Source organism: Aotus nancymaae, unplaced genomic scaffold (assembly GCF_030222135.1).
Source record: "Aotus nancymaae isolate 86718 unplaced genomic scaffold, 86718_ANA_hifiasm-v0.15.2.pri h1tg000016l, whole genome shotgun sequence".
In the NCBI taxonomy this organism is placed as follows: Eukaryota; Metazoa; Chordata; class Mammalia; order Primates; family Aotidae; genus Aotus; species Aotus nancymaae.
The window spans coordinates 24,543,639-24,561,372 of record NW_026988428.1 but is presented as its reverse complement, the minus strand read 5'-3'; the positions used below and the strand labels follow the sequence as shown (position 1 = coordinate 24,561,372).

Here is a 17,734-nt window from a genome sequence, read left to right as displayed (position 1 = left end):
AAACATCACATCACTAAAAACATATAAAATATTTTTGGTAAATTTTTTCTTAACTAGAAAACCCCTTATTTCATCACAACAATGGATAAATGACATTACAAGCAAAGACAATTTCTTCAAAAACAAATTCTGTAGAGAAAAAAAGCTTAAAGGCTCAGATTTTTAGCTACACACATCCCTTACTTCGAGCTTCAAAAATTTGAGGCTTCTAGCATTCCTTGTGGTCTGTAACATTAAGCAGTAATACAATTAGGCCTCATTTCTATCAGAAAGCATTAAACTGACTGAAAGGAAATTATCTAGAATTTTGATTTTGATCAATTTAAACACAATACCATAAGTCAGCTAGATGAGTCAAATAAATATTAGAGTTTATGATAAATGAACCAAAATATTTTTTAAAGATCCGGAGACAAACATTTTAAATAATTTTGTATTTGCTGAAGTCCTCCTATGTGTCACACGCTGAGGTAGGCACATTCATATTGAGGTAGGTACTTTCACATGCATTATGTAATTTTGTTCTCCCAACGACCACGGATTATCATCCTGATTTTACAAATGAGAAAACTAAGGGCAAGTGATTTGCTGATGGAAACAATGCTTATATAAGATTCAGTCAGAACGCCAATTCAAATTTTCTGACTCTCATTGTATTTCCAAAACTCAAGTACTCTAAATCTCTGCTCTAGAAAAACATGTTAATCTTTTTATCTAGGGAGAGTTGAAAATTGTGATGGGAGAAGAAAAATTCTTCATAATGTTACAAAAAAAGATTCACTGTGCTTAATCTGACACAAATTATTCAGTCTGATTTGAATGCTTTGCTGCACACTGTCTACCCCCTTAGACACCACTTATCTTCAGACACACAACCTACACCAAAACCTAACTCAAGAATCACCTCCTCCCAGATTAAATGACCTGTTCCCCTTCTCTCAAGCTAACATCCTTCCTTTATCACTTCGCTGCCTGCATTTAGTTTGGACTACATTATCAGATACTCTTTTTGTTCTCCAGTCATATATCTGGAACTAGATTCTCTTCATTCATTAACTATTGAGCCTTTGGAGATTCAATGGTGAGCAAAACAGAAGGTCCTTGCTATCATGGAGCGTTTACATTCTCTGGATATTCAACAAAGGTAAAAATAACACAGGGTATAAGAATATGATGCTCTAGGATTTCTTCCCTATAAGGTCTCTGAAAATAGCTCTCTCCCTTGCAAGCTTGATAACACTTTTCAGCAAGAAAAATTCCTTCTATCATGTCTTATACATGAGAATTTTATGACTTCGTGAGGGTATATGAGGGATAGCAACCAAGGTGGGAAGAAAGATAGATCTAAAATCTCTCAGCGGGGATGGTGTCTCAAGCCTACAATCCTATCCTAGCACTTTGGGGAGGCGGGTGAATACCCGAGGTCTGGAGTTCAAGACCAGCCTGACCAACAGGGTGAAACTTCATCTCTATTAAAATACAAAAATTAGCCAGGCATGATAGCGGATGCCTGTAATCCCAGCTACTCAGGAGGCTGAGAAGAAAGAATGGCTTGAACTCAGGAGGTGGAGGTTGCAGGTAGCCGAGATCAAGCCACCGCACTCCAGCCTGGGGCAAAAGAGCAAGACTCTGTCAATAAATCAATAACTAAATAAATAAATCTGCAATTCACACTTTAAAAGATCCTCCGGGTGCAGTGGCTCACACTTGCAATCCCAGCACACTGGAGGGCTGAGGCAGGCGTATTACTTGAGTCCAGGAGTTTGAGACCAGCCTGGCCAACATGGTGAAACCCCATTTCTACTAAAAATACAAAAATTAGCTGGGCATGGTGGCCCGTACCTGTAATTCCAGTTACTCAGGAGGCTGAAGCATAAGAATCTCTTGAACTCAGGAGGCAGAAGCTGCAGTGAGCCAAGTTGCACCAATGCACTCCAGCCTAAAAAAATCTTTTTGTAATTCGTATTTTACAAATTGATACTATCATTTATCTTAAAGCAAACTAAAACATAACTTCATTACACTCAATTGTAAATTTATCTCCAAACTGTATTTTAAGGCTTTCAATTTTTAAGTGAACCAAGGAACTGAATATTGCCAAATGTATAAGTACCCTGAATGTGTTATAAAAAAACATATTTGACTGCCTCTAAAATACAATAACATTCTAACTAAAAAATATAGTAGCATCTTTCCACAGATCAGTGATTCAATAACTATTATGATTCAAAGAGAAATAAACCAGGACCATTTTTAATTAAACAGACATTTCTAAGCACCTATGTACACGGTATTGCTGCTCAAACGGTTGACATGGAATGTGACTGCAATAACTTAATCTCCATAATTAAAGACCTAAAGGTAGCTTAAGTTTCATCTATTCCCTTTCCCAGCCCTTTGAGCAGGCATATTACAGTCACTCCATACATAGTTAATACTAAAAAAGAAAAGTTAACAAACATTTGAAATTAGTTGTACTTTTATAAAATATATTAAATTGCATGTCCTGACTCTTCCTTTTCTGTTTTATTAAGCTAGCATGGTCTTAATAATTTCACTGCAAAACAGGTTCTAGCAAGCATAGACACTGATCATAACCTCTTAGCATGATCAAGTTGAGATGAAACCCTAGGAAACCGGCAAAATCTAACAATCAATTCACCCACTATTCTCCACAATTCTTGCTCTCTCTAGATACTAAGGTAGGCAAAACTGTTTTAAATGATTATTTCAAAAGCAGCACTAATTTGGGGAAAAACTTAACTGCCATGCAGAAGACACTGTGTTACTATTCAGACGTCATGTAAGTCTTCTAGCAGCAGAAAGGCAAAAACGTCATTACATTTTTTATTTAAGGCACACATACTTACATTACCAGAGTTTACTCATCTGTTTACATAGAAGTCCAAGTTACCTATTATTTTAGAAAGCATTTAAATAAAATGAAATTAGGTTACGTTCTGCAACGCACATGTCTCTCATAAAGAAGAGTATTAAATGACTTTTGTGAATGGAAAATCTGCATATACTGTTGCTTCGCCTCAACCAGTCTTGAGTGGGTGGCTCAATGAACCTAAAGCATGCTCCATGTGAAGCTCCTTGGAACCTAATTCCACTCTTGAGACAGGGCTTAGAAACAAACATTAAATTTAAAAGCATAGCAAAGGCTTGCCTTTCCTCCTACGTTACAAGAAGGCTGAGAGAACTGAAGCTTAGAGGAACAACACCGTGTCGCTTGGCTCTGCAAAGGCGGGTGCGGTCTGCGGTGCGCGGCACAGCCTCCTCTGGTGCTGTCACAGGAAAAAATGAGCCTCGCCTCAACCGCACCGAGCGACAAAGCGCCAGCTCTCCTGGGCGCGGGGGCTCCCAACGAGACCCTGCCATCAACCTGTCAAACTTCAGGAGGGACAGACACCCGCGGCGGTCGAAATGCTCCTACAGCTTCCCACTCCCTGTTCCTCTGCTGCGGCTTTGTAAGGCTGCAGATGCACCTACTGTGGGCCCCAAAACACTCCACCCCGCCAGCGTTTCCAATCCCCCTACTCCAAAAGGGGACAAAGGAGCCGAAGAAGTCCTCGGCGCGAGTGGCCAGGAGTCTCCGACAGCCCAACCTCAGAATGTGGGATTAAGGGTGAGCAGTTGCCCTGAGGGGTGCGGACCCAGCACCCCCACCTCAAGAATGGAGCACCACTCACCAGTGCAGAGCTCCCAGGGAGGCGGGACGCAAGGAGCCAGTTCCTCTTGGGTCGCCGCGGCGCTGGGGTCCCGGGCCCTGTACGCGTCCAGTCGGACCCCAACTTCTGTCGGCCGCTGTAGTCGGCGGCAGCTGGGGCGCTGCCGCGGAGGCACTGCTGGCTTGGCCTCCGAGCCAGGCGGGAACTTTCGGCCCCGCGGCCCACCGGCCAGGGCGGACCCCTACCTTCCCTCCGTCTGCTCGCTACCGGCAGCGGCTACTGCTGCGGCCAAACCTAACAATACAGCCGCCGCCTGGCCAGAAGCGTGTCGCGGCCTAATGTTGTCATCCGCCGCGTCGCCGCCTTTCTGGGCACCCAGAACCGCCAAGATCCTTCACATTCTAGCGCCCTCCCCCGGAGGCCTCGCCCCCCGGCTCGCGGGCTGCGGCCACGCCCTCTTCCCGTCACGTGACGGTGAGCGTAGGCGGCCGGGGAGTTGCTTCCCCTGCCCGGCGGGCGCGAACCGGTTTGGAGCCACTGTCCACCTTGTTTCGCCAGTGTGTTGTCGCCAGCCAGTCCCCTTCCACATACCCAAGGGTGGCCTCAGGAACCGAACCCAGCGCCGTCGGCCCAGCGCCTATTGTTCGTCTAGGCCTTCTGGACCGGTCGTACCGGGGGCCCTTCCTAACCTGAGGAGACTGCACCCCAGCCCTTAGGCTTGGTGAAAGCGTTAGCGAAACAAAGAAAAACGAACGCTTCCTGGTGGAGAGACTCTGGCCTGAGAAGCATTCAGTAACTACTTGTTCCTATTTCTAGTAGCATATTAACCGTGGCATTTAATTTACTGCTTTTCTCATTAGAGAGTTTTTTTTTTTTTTTTTTTTTTTTTGAGGAAACGGTGTATTTCAATCACGCTGGGATGAAAACAGCCTAGCAAACTTATTTTTGTTCCTTGTTATGTTCAGAATCCTGCTGCCAGTTTTACAGTCATTAAGTTTTACAGTGTGTTAGGTTGGTGACAGTTTAAACGGGTACACAGGAATTTGGCAGTTCGTTCCATTTTTAAAATAAAGTCTAATTCTTTTTTTTTTTTTTTTTAATTCTAATGCCTTACCTTTTTTCCTAATGCCTTAACTCTAGGATTTAACCTTTTGCTTTCTTTTTTAGCCATGATCTGAAGACCCCTCTAGCCACCTAATGAAATAACTATTCAGAAGTAAGGCGGGTAGACTACAGAAAGATCATACTCAAACCCAGATCACAATGAAGGCAAATGACAAAGTTTTCTGTAATAATTAAACTGGGGTCATAACTCATTTTCCCTTGTAGCCCAGAACTAAGGATTTTTTCTTAAGCAGTTCTCATCTCATTACATTTTCACAAGAAGTCAGAGGCATTCTGATAAGCTGGTTACATTGAAATTAATAAGCAATAGAGTATGACCTGTATAATCCTTACTATTAATATATTTTATAGTAGCTCTTAAAAAATCATAGACTTACCGTTGTATGTTACCCAAGAAAGTAAACAAAGGCCACCAATGAAACTGTGCCCTACCACTGATAGGTAAAGCACCTTTAAGCCACATTGCTTTTTCTTTTTTTTTTTTTGAGGCAAGATCCCACTGTGTCACCCAGATTGGACTGCAGTGGCACCATCTCGGCCCATCATAACTTCTGCCTTTCAGGTTCAAGCAATTCTCCTGCCTCAGCCTCCTGAGGAGCTGGGATTGCAGGCACTGCACCACCATGCCCAGCTAATTTTTGTATTTTTAGTACAGAGGGGGTTTTACCATGTTTGCCAGGCTGGTATTGAACTCATGACCTCAAATGATTCACCCGCCTCGACCTCCCAAAGTGGTGGCTCACAGCAACTGGCCTGAGACACATCTTGAATTCAGAGATGTAAACGTGGGAAACAATGAGTCTTAAATCTCTGAGATATTGTCATGAACTGGTGTTCCAAAGAGGAAAAGATTCTACCAGGGTCTGTTCTGAAGCCTGAGAGATTGTAGTACAAATAAACGTGAAGGAAGTTTATTATTCTGTGACATTATTTCAGCAAAGCTAGTAACTTTGGAGTTGCATGTTTTTCAAACTACAACTCAAAAATTCGTTTTATTTTTATATGAAATTAGCTAGAATTTAATACAGTATAAAAGATCAGAGTGCAAAATATCTAGTAAGGGCAAATATTGCTTCATGAACCTTTTTGTTTCAAATATAGTGGAAGGTGAGAGTATGTCCTATGTTGTGATTTAAACAATTTCTTACTGTGAGTTGCAATCAAATAGATTTGAAAAGAATGTTCCTAGAGCATAGATAACATGCAAAATACACCATCTGGACACTGCCCTGGTACATTTACTTTGGAGACTAAAGATTAGAAAAAGGTGGCAAATTGCCTTGCCTAATTCTCTTCTGCCTCAGCCCCAATTTCATACATTGGCTTTTGAAAATTTGATCATTTTGTTGGAAAAAGCAATGTACCGGAAGCAAGGAGGCCTGTGATACAGACTAAGCTAATGAGTTGTATGACTAGATAGATTACTCTCTGCATTTCAAGTTCGGATCAAGGTAGGACTACATACTCTTTAAGAAATGATATTAAACTTTTTTTTTCCAGTGGATGGCAATCATATTTGAAACAAACAGCCATGATATACTCAGGATTATGCAAATTATTGACAGCCTAGGTTTAACTCCTTTCAGCTCCAATCAAAAAAAAAAAAAGAAAATCAGAATGCAAGTAATCGAAAGTGAAGATACTGCAAAACAAATGTAAGTATATCTTTCACAATCTTCTATGATTATCACTAGTATATAGTTATTTGTCATGTATTACTAATGATTTTGACATACTTAACTGATTGCAACACAAAAATATGTTAATGCACTACAGTTCAAAAATCAATTTTTTAGATTCTTTCAAATCTAATATTGTGATTCCAGGAAATGATAATTCAATCTAGCATTTTCAATGTAATGACAACATAAACTAATATGTGATCCTGCACTGTAACTGAAAAATATTCAGTTAACTCCCAGCGATCCCCTGCAAGTTTGCTATTCTTAAAATGATTTTAAGAATGACATTTTGAAATAAAGCTTTTTTATTATAACTGTCCAATTTTAACTCCAATGAGAATTCATCTCTTTTGCCTACTGCTTAATTAATTATACATTTCTAAGAATGAAAAGTTATTTCCAAATTAGTTTAAACACTGACAGGCTTGACAGCCTTTCCCACAGAGTATATTTCAACCCTGACCTAGAATGACAGAAATGTGACTTGAGGTTGTTTTCTTTTTTCCATTTGGTTTGTTCCATTAGACATTTATGTTGCTGACAATTACTAATCAGGATTCTAGACGAAAATCCTCATTTTCTGGAAGAGAATTTAGATTAAGAGCAACCTCAGCCATAAATAAGGTATTCAACACAGCTTTGAAGAGTTGTATTCTTGTTGGTCATGTGATTTGCGTTAACCAGGGCTTTGTGAGCAGATGTTAAATGCTAAATCAAAGCAGAAGCTTTAAATTTGATTGCAAAATTCAGGTCAATTTCTTTACTCTTGTGCTGCCTGGCATGAGAAAGATATGTTCCAGATAAGATCTCAGAATAAGAAAGTATATGGAGCAGACCTGAAATTCTCACCCTGTACAGAACTGCAGCAACTGACTTGCGTCTCCTGACATACAGCTACTAATGTGAAACAAGAGTAAAACAAAAATATTTGTTGTTGTAAATCACAAATATTTTTGAGATTGTTTGTTACATAGCAGAATCTTGCAAATTATCTAAAGTGAATTTGAGCCAACAAATTTGTGAGTCAAAGGCTAAATGTACTATATAGAACAATAATATTTAAGTGTCTATTTAATAAAATAAATAATAAACTTCTACAAACTAGTCAACCAGATGTTTGGTAAACATCTACCTAAAATTTATGTTAAGAAGTAGTCTTTATAAAATCTATAGATTTGCATGTAAAATATTTGCATGTAAGATATTTACATATTGATTTTAAATATTTCTGTTGAGTATTATTTGTCTTAAATATCCCTTAAGGAAAATTTGGATAATAAAGTATGAAGAGAGTATAGGATTCTGTTGCTAGAAATATCAAGGACTAGGTCACACTGGTCACACTGGAAACAAAATCCCTGGAAAACACATTTTTTAAATCTTCTTTAATATACTGATTAACTGACAATGAGGTAAGAAATTGTTAAGTTAAAAAACTAAATGAAGACAGGAACCTAGAGAGTTTAGCAGAATCAGCCAACCTTTATCTCAAGGGCATGTGCTAAACCCAATTACTAGGAGCTTTAGTTTTCATGGCCTTGTAAGAAAGACAAAAACCCATGACCTGCATTATGCACGTGCACACACACACACACACACACACACACACACACACCCCAAAAAAACCTGTAATTCCAAGGATTATTCGTTTGGTGTAAGGATATAGTAGAAATAAACTTGCCCCTTACTGGCATAGGCACCATCCCCCAGAGTCTACAAAAACAACCATCTTAAACCTTGACACCTAGTGGACAGGGAAAAAGCAAAATCATATCTGAGAATTGGGAACCACAATCCAATTCTCACACAAAAATGTAGCTTGAATTCTTATTACCATTGTGATCCCCAAAAACCTCAAGTCAATAATTAAGATTTTTTTTTGCCGGGCGCTGTGGCTCACGCCTGTAATCCCAACACTTTGGGAGGCTGAGGCGGGTGGATCATGAGGTCAAGAGATCGAGACCATCCTGGTCAACATGGTGAAACTCCGTCTCTACTAAAAATACAAAAAAAAAAAAAATTAGCTGGGCACGGTGGCATGCGCCTGTAATCCCAGCTACTCAGGAGGCTGAGGCAGGAGAATTGCCTGAACCCAGGAGGCGGAGGTTGCGGTGAGCCGAGATTGCGCCACTGCACTCCAGCCTGGGTAACAAGAGCGAAACTCCATCTTAAAAAAAAAAAAAAAAAAGATTTTTTTTTTTGTCAGGGAGTCTCACCCTATTGCCCAGGTTGGATTGCAGTGGTGTGATCTCGGCTCACTGCAAACTCCACCTCCCAGGTTCAAGCGATTCTCCTGCCTCAGCCTCCTAAGTAGCTGGGATTACAGGCACATGCCACTACACCCAGCTAATTTTTGTATTTTTAATAGAGACAGGGTTTCACCATGATGGCTAGGCTGGTCTCCTGACCTCAGGTGATCTGCCCAACTCAGCCTCTCAACAAGTGCTAAAATTAGAGGCATGAGCCACCGTGCCAGCCGTAATTAAGAATTTTTGACTGATAATGCTCTCAAACACCTGGCAGAAGTAAATGCCAGTCCTCTGTGGAGGAACCCACCTTCATCTTAAGCCATAAAGAATGACTATAAGTAGAATATTAAAGAAAATAAGTAGCTCACATTAAAAAAAAAAATAACAAGCGCAGAATAAGACACCATTATTGAGAAACAGTACAGTCTTAAGACAGCACAAACAAACTCTAAAAGACTTCAGATCCTGGATTTACAAATCGCAGACTGGGCCAGGTGCGGTGGCTCGAACCTGTAATCCCAGCACTTTGGGAGGCCAAGACAGGTGGATCAGTTGAGGTCAAGAGTTCAAGACCAGGCTGGTCAACATGGTGAAACCCCATCTCTACTTAAAATACAAAAAATTAGCCAGGTGTGGTAGCATGCACCTCTAATCCCAGCTATTGGGGAGGCTGAGGCAGGAGAATCTCTTGAATTCAAGAGGCGGGAAGTTGTAGTGAACCAAGATAGCAACATTGCACTCCAGTCTAAGCAACAGAGTGAGACTCCACCTCAAAAAAAAAAAAAAATCACAGACTTTAAATAACTATATTAAATATGAGTAAAGGAATAAAAGACGGCCAGGCGCGGTGGCTCACGCCTGTAATTCCAGCACTTTGGGAGGCCAAGACGGGCGGATCACAAGGTCAGGAGCTCAAGACCATCCTGGTAACACAGTGAAACCCCGCCTCTACTAAAAACACACAAAAAAATTAGCCAGGTGTGGTGGCAGGTGCCTGTGGTCCCAGCTACTCGGGAGGCTGAGGCAGGAGAATCGCTTGGACCTGGGAGGCAGAGGTAGCGGTGAGCCGAGATTGCGCCACTGCATTCCAACCTGGGCGACAGAGTGAGACTTCATCTCAAACAAACAAAAAAAAGGAATAAAAGACAAGTTTGAAAATATGTGTAGAGAACAAAAAACTCAAGTAGGACTGAAGATTTTGAAACAAGCAAATAGAACTGAAAGAATTGAAAACTATAAATGTTTAGAAACTCAGTTGACAAATTTAATAGTTCATTTGACACAGCAGATGTACAAACCAATGAAATGGAAGATAGAGATGAAGTTATCTCAAATGCAATAAAAAAAGAAAACATAAGTTGAAAAAATAAAAGAGACTTTAAGTGACATGAAGGACATTGTAAGAAGCTCTAAAATCTAATTATGATTTCAGATGAAAAGGAAAGAGCCAGTGGGCCATAGGCAATATTTGACAAGATAATGATTGTAAACTTTCCATAACCGATGAAAGACTCCAACTCACAGACTTAGGAAGCCTCCCAAATCCCAAGCAAGTTAAAGAATAATAAAACCACGCTAAGATACATCACAGTGAAACTGCAGAACACCAAAAACAAAAAGAAAACCTCAAAAGAAACAAAGAAAAAATACAGTTATCTTCAAAGTGTCAGGTAAATGACTTTTCATCAGCACCAGTGAAAACCAGAAGACAGTGGAATAATACCTTCAGTGGACTAAAAGAAAATGACTATCAGCCTAGAATTCAGTTCCCAGTGAAAAAAATCTTTCAAGAATAAGGCTAAAATAAAGATATTTTCCAGCAAGCAAAAGCAGAATTTGCTACTATCAGAGTCTCACTCAAGGAAAGTCTAAAGAAATTTCTTTCTTCAGACAGAAAGAAAATGATCCCAGCCAGGCACAGTGGCTCATGCCTGTAAATCCCAGCACTTTGGGAGGCTGAGACGGGAGGATCATATGAGCCCAGAAGTTTGAGACCAGCCTGGACAACATACTGAGATGTTATCTCTATACAACATTTAAAAATTAGCTGGGTGTAGTGACATGTGCCTGTGGTCCTGACCCAGGAGGCTGAGATAGGAAGACTGCTTGAGCCTGGGAGATTAAGGCTGCAGTGAAACATGATCGCACTATTATACTCCAGCCTGAGTGACAGAGAGAGACCCTGTCTCAGAAAAAAGGAGAAGATGAACCCAAATGGAAAGTCTGAGAGTTGAAAATAAGAGTGGTAGATATTTGCCTAAATCTAAATAAAATTGGCAATGCAAACAATAAGTATTGTTAAAATAATTTTAACAAGATTTTTTTAAAGAAAAAAATAATCATTCACATACCTAACATTAGAAATAGGCCCAATCAAATTTGCATTTTATGCCTACTATTAAACAGACATCATTAGACCAAGTATTTTACTAACTTGTACTATTATCTCCGTCTGATACATATCTTTAAAAGCAAAAACATAATGGATTTCTTCTTTTCTCATCCATAGAGGCAAATTGTGTAAATATATTATTGGTATTGTCTTTTTAAATAACAGCATTTTAAGTGTTTTTCTTCACAATGACATTCTTATTTCAAATTTACATAATGTACCAGTGAAGATGATATATTATATAATTAGACTAAGAAAGTAGCATATATTTAGGAGATTATGATTTAGAGTAATAAAAAGCAGAATTATGTACTATTTTCACTTAACTATGAAGTATTAATGATTCCCTCCATAGAAGTCTATAAATGAAAGTTCATCATAACAAATTATGTAATTATGTATTCACAGGTTAAAGACTATTAAGTCTTATTGAAAAGCTCTGCCTACTCTTTCCACCCACATTGCCTATTCAAAATTAGGTGCATGCTATGACTTTTAACAGCATCTCTGGAAATAGCTGGAAATTTGTGCCCAGGTGTAAGGATTGACTCCTGAGTTTCAACTCTATTCAGAGGACATCTTAAACTCAAAATAAATTCTAATAATAAGAAGAACCCATTTCTTTCCGATTGCTACTTAGACTACAAATTTCTAATTGTAAATGTTTTTCATTTCAATTTTAGGAAAGTATATTTTTTAAGTTTATCATAAATATTTAAACATGGGAAGCATGAAACACATAATCCCTTAGATTTCCAAAGCAGTAACTATATTGCAAATAAATTATACCTCACTTTTTTTTTCTTCTTTTTTTTTGAGACGGAGTTTCGCTCTTGTTACAGGCTGGAGTGCAATGGCGCGATCTCGGCTCACCGCAACATCCACCTCCTGGGTTCAGGCAATTCTCCTGCCTCAGCCTCCTGAGTAGCTGGGATTACAGGCATGCGCCACCATGCCCAGCTAATTTTTTGTATTTTTAGTAGAGACGGGGTTTCACCATTTTGACCAGGATGGTCTCAATCTCTTGACCTTGTGATCCACCCGCCTCGGCCTCCCAAAGTGCTGGGATTACAGGCGTGAGTCACCACGCCCGGCCTACCTTACTTTTTTTTAACAAGAGCTTGACTCTTTTTTCCTCAACCACATGAGATTATTCAAAGTGTATTTACTTATATACTACTTTATTTTTGTTTTAAAAACAAGGTCTCACTCTGTCAGCCAGGCTGAAGTGCAGTGATGTGCACTGCAGTCTCAAACTTCTGGGTTCAAGTGATCTCCCTCCTCAGCCTCCTGAGTCACTAGGATTACAGGTATGAGCCACCACACCATAGAATTTTCTTGATAAAACCAAATCTGTAATTTCATTGAAGACTGTCCAAATGACTTTTATTTGTATCTCTTAATATATGTAAAAGTTTATATATTACTAGTATTCCTGTTAACTACTAAGTTACTAGTTAATTACAAGATTATTCCAGTTAGCTTTGTCCAACCTGTATTTATACAAGTCTGTGAAATTCCTGAGAAGTCACAGAAATTAAATTTTTATAAACCAGGTTGTATATTAATTCTTTCAATTTAATAAGTTATCAGTTTGTACTGGGTCCTATACTCATTTACAAAAAAAAAAAAATATATCAAGTATCTGTATGTTGTTCTACCTCTTTCCTGAAATGAGTATAAAGCTAGCAAGAGACCTTACCCTATAAACCTACAGTATTTCAAAACTCATTATTGCTGTTCTAGGAGTGAAGGTGCCACATATGCTTACAGCATTATCAGGTAGCAACCATCTACTCACTCGTCCCAACCACAGTTACTACTTAGATGTCTTTTGCCAGATCTCCCAGGTATTTAGTGTTTTTTACCTCTACAGAATACTGTTACCCAGAAGTGATATGGTGGAAAAGGAAGGTCCCTACCCTCTATAAAAATAGCATCTGTCCACTACATTCCTGTCAGGTTAATTCCTCTGTTCTAGGCCCTGTTGATATTCTCCCCCATTGTTTCCAGTCCAGTTCTACAGGAGCCTTACTTTTGTCTGGTATTCTTGCATGCACAGCTGAGACCAGACTCCCAGTCTCATTCCCTTGTTTCCTTTAACCCTTAATCCCTGTAATATCCTCCTGGTAATGGGCTGGAATTGATACATCTTTATTTAAGGTTTTATCTTTGAATGTCAACTCATTTCCAGACATGGCCACCAACTCCACCCTGTGATCCCACATTGTTACTTACTCCCCACTTCCTTCTGCAGTCAGGAAATAGACTTAGACCATTCTTTGTGTCCTAACCCCGCACCCCTTCCTTAAGTTGCTAAATTAGTACACCAAATGAATACAATTATCTGAACTGAGGGCGGAGAAAATTTCAGAGAAAAATGACCATCATGCAACAAATAAAAGCAAGAGAATAAAAGAGAGGGCACTGTTAGAGATTTATAATAGACTCATCCTGTATATCAACCAAGTGCAATATGTGGACCTTTACCTTTATCAGATTCTGACTCAAACAACTTACAAAAAGACATAACGAAACAATCAGAAAATTTTAATACCAACTAGATATTACAGGATATTAAGGAATTATTGTTAATTGTCTTAAGTGTGATAATAGTACATGATTATGGTTTTTGTTTTTTTAATGTCTCACTTCCTAAAGACATTCTAAAATGTTACTGGGTCCATGCCTTAGATTAAAAAAAAAAAAACTTTCAGAGTATGTCACTTTCTTTTTTATACCTGTCGGTCAATTCCATGGGAAAGTACTGTACAGCTACTACTTGTTATTTTCTACCCTTAACAAAATGCAGTAATCATTTCCTTCTTATCTATGATTATTTTTCGTAAAAGTATTTGAATCAAAAGCAAGCCATGCTGCCTACCTGGTATTTGCTGCAAACATCTATTAAGCCACTATGAAAGGCCTAACATCATAAGACTGGTGGTAAATAAATCTGATTGAACATGCTAACATGTTCAAATTTATATAAAGCATTCTGCAAATACAGATTACTCTAGAGATGCTAAGAAGCAGATGTACTGATCTCCTTGGCATAGGCATTCACATGATTCAGCTACAAATAGAATTTTAACAGATTCCAAATGCACAACTGTCAAATTCCTAAAAAGTAGCAAAAAAAAAAAACTCAAATGAAAATTTAGGACTGGGTGTTGTGGCTCATGCTTGTAATCTCAGCACTTTGGGAGGCCGAGGCAGGCAGATGACCTGAGGTCAGGAGTTTGAGACCAGCCTGTCTCTACTAAAAATACAAAAATTAGCCTGGCATGGTAGCGGGTGCCTGTAATTCCAGCTACTTGGGAGGCTGAGGCAGGAGAATCACGTGAACTCAGGAGGCAGAGGTTGCAGTGAACCAAGATGGTGCCATTGCACTCCAGCCTGGGCAACAGAGTGAGACTCTGTCCCAAAAAAAAAAAAAAAAAAAAAAAAATTAGGCTTTGCCTAGAATAGCAGTGACTGTATTTAAAAAAATAATTGAAATATTCTGTTAGTTTTATTTCTTCAGTGCTAATATTCGACAAGAACTGAGTACTTTGATTTCATACATATATATGTCCATTGGCTTAGCAGTGATAGCCCAGAAATTGTTGTAAGCTAGTATTACTACTGGGTCCACAGAAAACCTCAACATATATTTAAACCAATTACAAAGTTCATAATACAGATTTGATTCACTGAAGTAGTATAGTGCAGTGTGGTTGAGCTCTAACACCAAAGTCAGACAGATCTCAATTCTAATCCTAGCTTTGTCATTTGCTACGAATGCTGTCATCTGTAAAGTCATCTGTAAAGAGGAGTTAAAAAAAACAAAAACCTCTTTTATAATATTAAAAGAATTAGAGAACTCAAGAAATATAAACTATTATGGTTACTACCTTTTAAGAATATTATATTCTTTACAATATTACTAACTGCATTTTCACTACACTCAATTGGAGGAAAATTACACACAGACCATACACTCTACCATCCTTTCATTGTTACCAAGGCTTTTGTAGCAACTGGTATGATTCTGAGATTTATGAACGATACATAGGCAGGCACAACTTCAGACCATTATGCAGATTTATGTAATAATCTATACAACCCCCCTAATATGTAAGTATCAGGATCTTTCATGTGATATAAAAATGAAAGCCACTTTCTTTTTTTTTTTTTTTGAGACAGAGTTTCGCTCTTGTTACCCAGGCTGGAGTACAGTGGCGCGATCTCGGCTCACCGCAACCTTTGCCTCCTGGGTTCAGGCAATTCTCCTGCCTCAGCCACCTGAGTAGCTGGGATTACAGGCACGCACCACCATGCCCAGCTAATTTTTTGTATTTTTTTTTTTTTTTTTTTGAGATGGAGTTTCGCTCTTGTTACCCAGGCTGGAGTGCAATGGCGCGATCTCGGCTCACCGCAACCTCCGCCTCCTGGGTTCAGGCAATTCTCCTGCCTCAGCCTCCTGAGTAGCTGGGATTACAGGCACGCGCCACCATGCCCAGCTAATTTTTTGTATCTTTAGTAGAGACAGGGTTTCACCATGTTGACCAGGATGGTCTCGATCTCTTGACCTCGTGATCCACCCGCCTCGGCCTCCCAAAGTGCTAGGATTACAGGCGTGAGCCACCGCGCCCGGCATATTTTTTGTATTTTAAGTAGAGACGGGGTTTCACCATGTTGACCAGGATGGTCGAAAGCCACTTTCTTAACAACCAGGAAACACTAAATTTCAGTTAATGTTTTCCATTCAAGTAAATCTCCAATCAGACCTCCTCTTACCATATATGGAGTTAGCATTCTAAGCCAGTTTCCTCTTGCCACACTCAATTCTTAGTATAACAACTTACAGTAAATAAAACTTAATAGGCACTGTGTCTCATGCCTATAATCCCAGCAGTTTGAGAGCCTGAGGTAGGAGGATCAGTTGAGGTCAAAAGTTCAAAACTAGCTTTGGGAACATAGCGAGACCCTGTCTCTACAAAAAATTAAAAAATTAGACAAGTGTGGTGGCACATACCTGTAATTCCTAGCTACTTGGGAGATTGAGGCTGGAGGATCACTTGAGCCCAGGAGTTCAAGGCTACGATGAGCTATGATTGTTCCATAGCATTCCAGCCTGGGCAACAGAGCAAGAGGGGACTGGCTCTAAAAATAAAAAACAAAAACAAAACTTACCTCTAAGAATGATGCAGTAATGTACACATCCTTATTATTATTCTTTTGCCTTCACAGTGTTGCTTAGCAACCCGGAACATCTTATCTGTGATTTTGGGTGTAAAAATGGCTTTTTGAAATCTGTATTTGAAATCTTCCTTTAAAACATATAGATGTAAAGACTTCGGGAGAATTCAACTTAAAGACTTGGGGATAGAATACTTATAGGTTATATACTTTTATATAGTATCTTTCATGCTATTTGGTTAATACACAATTATTGATATTTAGACTGACAACCGAATTGAATATGATGACAGGCTCATCCCTCCACTATAAACTATGACTGGTAAGTCATTTGTATGGCATTGCTTTGTTACTATACAGATGTCCAGTTCCATTCAAACATAAACATTGTGGTTTAACACCTGTTGAAAACTCTTACATGAGTCAATAATTTCAGTAAGAATTGTAAAATAATTATAAATATATTATTCCTTCTACATTCTTTCTTTCTTCAGTAACCTAGAGCTTGCCTTTATTACCTGAAACTATTTGGTTACCCTGAAATATGATTCCTACTGGAAAGGAAAAGTAAATAATAATTACTTGCTTTTAGTTACTAATTTTCGAAGTAAAGATATTTTGGAGACCAATGGAAAAATTTGAATTTGGGTTTTAGATAGGATAAAAAATGTATTGATTTGGAAAGGTAAAGATTGTTAATTTTAAAAATTAAATAGGTTACAAAACTGCACACTGTGGTATCATTTTGGTAAAATACATTTATATATTTATATGCATATATAAGGATACATAATGACTGGAAAGATACACAGTGAACTGTTAATCTCTGGAAGGGGAAATATGGTTGTTTTTATTTTCCTACTTTGCTTATGTGTAGTTTGGTGCTTTCTACATGCATATTCTAGTTTTATAATAATAAAATGTTATTTTAAAAAGAAAATCACTGTTTCCCACTGATCCCAGATGTAGCTTCTGAATCACCATCAACATGAGACTGGCACATTCCAGCATGGGAGGCTGCCAGGGCACCAGCCCAGCTGGTTATTCTTCAAAGCCTCTCTTTGCCTACTGATTTCCTTTCCTTATGCATCTTACCCATGGCTCAAAGATTACCTTAGCACTAGATCCACATAGCCTTTTCACTTTGGCAGCCCTTACCAATTGGAGCTTCTTTGTCTCTTGGCTTGCTTTTGGGCAAAAATTACATCCTTCTTTAGTTTTTGAGTTGTATATCCTCTTGGTTTTCTTCCTATCTTTCTGACTTATCAGTCTCCTTTGCAAGTTTACAATTTCTTTAATTGCCCCCACAATTCCATACTCAGCCTTCTCTTTTCACTCTATATCTCTTTCCCAAAAAAGGGAGGAGAGAAGAGAATACATTTTATGTTCTAATTCTTGTTAATCTCTCAAACAGATCTCTCTAGCCTT

General features: G+C 38.9%; 1 protein-coding gene and 1 long non-coding RNA gene across 6 annotated transcripts in view; one reads left to right on the top strand and one right to left on the bottom strand.

The window, feature by feature from the left end:
* The window catches only part of OSBPL8 (oxysterol binding protein like 8), a 194,408-nt gene extending 190,613 nt beyond the window's left edge, over positions 1-3,795 (bottom strand). For all 5 annotated transcript variants that reach the window (XR_010342966.1, XM_064376957.1, XM_064376958.1 and 2 more), the window contains exon 1: positions 3,696-3,795. The gene's annotated coding sequence lies outside the window, so the exon portion shown is untranslated. The remainder of the gene's footprint in view (positions 1-3,695) is intronic.
* Positions 3,796-4,561: 766 nt separating this feature from the next.
* Positions 4,562-16,863, top strand: LOC135275374 (uncharacterized). The gene is made up of 3 exons (XR_010342965.1): positions 4,562-7,105; positions 12,326-12,432; positions 16,571-16,863. It is a non-coding gene; the product is annotated as an uncharacterized LOC135275374 (long non-coding RNA).
* Positions 16,864-17,734: the final 871 nt, after the last annotated feature.